Here is a 2194-nt window from a genome sequence, read left to right on the forward strand (position 1 = left end):
ACTAATTATATGTGATTCTGCAGGTACACACAGGGGCTCAAAATGTCTATACTTAACGAGGTTGTCAAGCGCGGAACATGTTGAAAGCAAAGCGATATGGGAAGCAACAAAATGGGCAGAAGAAAAAGCTATGCAGCTAGTAGTTTTCGATATGGACTTAAAGATTGTGGTAGATGAAATTAATAACAATAGCTTCAACATTGATTGGAGACTACGTAACTTAATTCTAGACATTAATTTCTTTTTAGAAGGTTTAACTCTTGGCATTGTGTTTATGTGCCCAAAGAGAAAAATAAGGTAGCGGATTCTCTATCCAAAATTGCTAGAATAGAGTGCTTGTGTAGTGTATGGTTACTAGAACCTCCGCAAGAGATCTCTGCCAAAGTGCAGGAAGAAGCAAACTTTGTACTCTCCCATTCTTCATTAAATTCATCTTTGCAGTTTCAAAAAAAAAAGGTAGTTTTAGAAATATCCCCTTATTTAGTGATATAGGTCATCTAGTTAAGGACAAAATTTAAAAGTTAATAGGTCATATATTTAGGGACAGAGGGAGTTTGCTTTATTAATAACTACTAAAAATGATTTTTGTTAAGGGGTATGTTGGAATCGCCCTCATCTGGAAGTAATTACTGAACAGTTCCTTTCCAGCATATTTATGTCACAACATATTATTTCAAAATTTGAGCAGAATAAGGAAAAATATGATAATTTTGTGTGTTGTGTGGTGTCAGGATAATTGGCATACTAGTACAACACGCAGTACGGGCAAGCACGCGGTACATCACTGTTAGAACATAGCTCGGTTGAACTCACCAAGCGTTGGTATGTCAAGTTTGGTGGTCATATTTTAGTATCAAAACTCATTTAGAGTCGCTTGATTAAATGCTAGAGTCAACTTCGTTTAGGTTAGACTATAAAGTCTAGGAATCTTGAGACGTACATGTATTACTCCGAAGACCTGAAGAATGAGAATAAGTAACGACTACAACGAAGACATCATCCTTCCACTTGAGGTTAGTAATACTGACTTGATCTTCTTTCCACTCCTAACGTATCTTTCAGGTCGGATTATATATATAATACTCTAATGGTTAGACTTGTGTTAGAGCATTGGTCGGTCGAACTCACAAGCGTTGCTATCTCAAGCTTGTTGTCAAAAGTATATCTGGATTTCTAGTTTACAATTAGTTAAGTCTCGGACTAGGATAGAAATGTAGTTGACAAACAGTGGATCACGGCGGTCATTATTGCGTTCTACCGTTTGGAGGCGAAAATCAACAAAAGGTAAGTGAAGACTGAACCACCTATTTCTCAAGTTATATTCACTTTTCTACCATTGAGACGATGTCTCATAACTAATTAGACTATTATGCATAAACAAGAATTTCGAGACAAGTTTATCTTGGTAATTAGTTCTCGAAATATAATGACTAAGATTAATGAACATTTATTCATACTAAGAATTTCGGTTAAGGAAAATTTATTGTTTGGAGTCAAAATCATGATTCAAGTTTATCATTCAAAAATAGCCTGAAATAGTGATATATGTCACTGATGTTATTCGGGAATGTTTCGAATCGATTTAAAGAGAAATATAGAACTATTATAGATTCAGATACAAGACAGTGTTATCAGTCTTACAAACTGGGAAAATGTTATAATTCTGAACGACATGTACTTGTACACGTAGCGGAGTAGATATATATCGACTTACATATTTGTGATACGCATATTCTTATGCACATCATGTGAAAATATGTTTAACTCGTGAACCGGATCGGTACACATACTCGTATGCAAACCATTTCGGAACCGTGGTTACAGAACCCGGATTAGTATCCAAACCGGTACGCAAACCAAAATAGTTATGTGTTCCCGAACTCGGTTTAGTACCCATACCGGTACACAAACCAAAATAATTATGTGAACTACAGAACTGGTCATAGTCTTAAGGTTTACAAATCCGTACGCATGCCTAAATAGTTTTGTTAACTCCGAAACTTGGTTTGTTTTAATGTTTACAAACCGGTACACGTACTCTGACTGACCTGAGTCACGAACGCATATGGTATATGTACTTTGTGCATCTACTAACCATGTTGACCATTTTCAAGTGCGATCAAATTATTTCTACGAGATAATTTTCATTTGATTAATTATGTAAAACACTAGACTTATTTGATCACATGATTGT

This window comes from Papaver somniferum, chromosome 7, assembly GCF_003573695.1.
Source record: "Papaver somniferum cultivar HN1 chromosome 7, ASM357369v1, whole genome shotgun sequence".
In the NCBI taxonomy this organism is placed as follows: domain Eukaryota; kingdom Viridiplantae; phylum Streptophyta; class Magnoliopsida; order Ranunculales; family Papaveraceae; genus Papaver; species Papaver somniferum.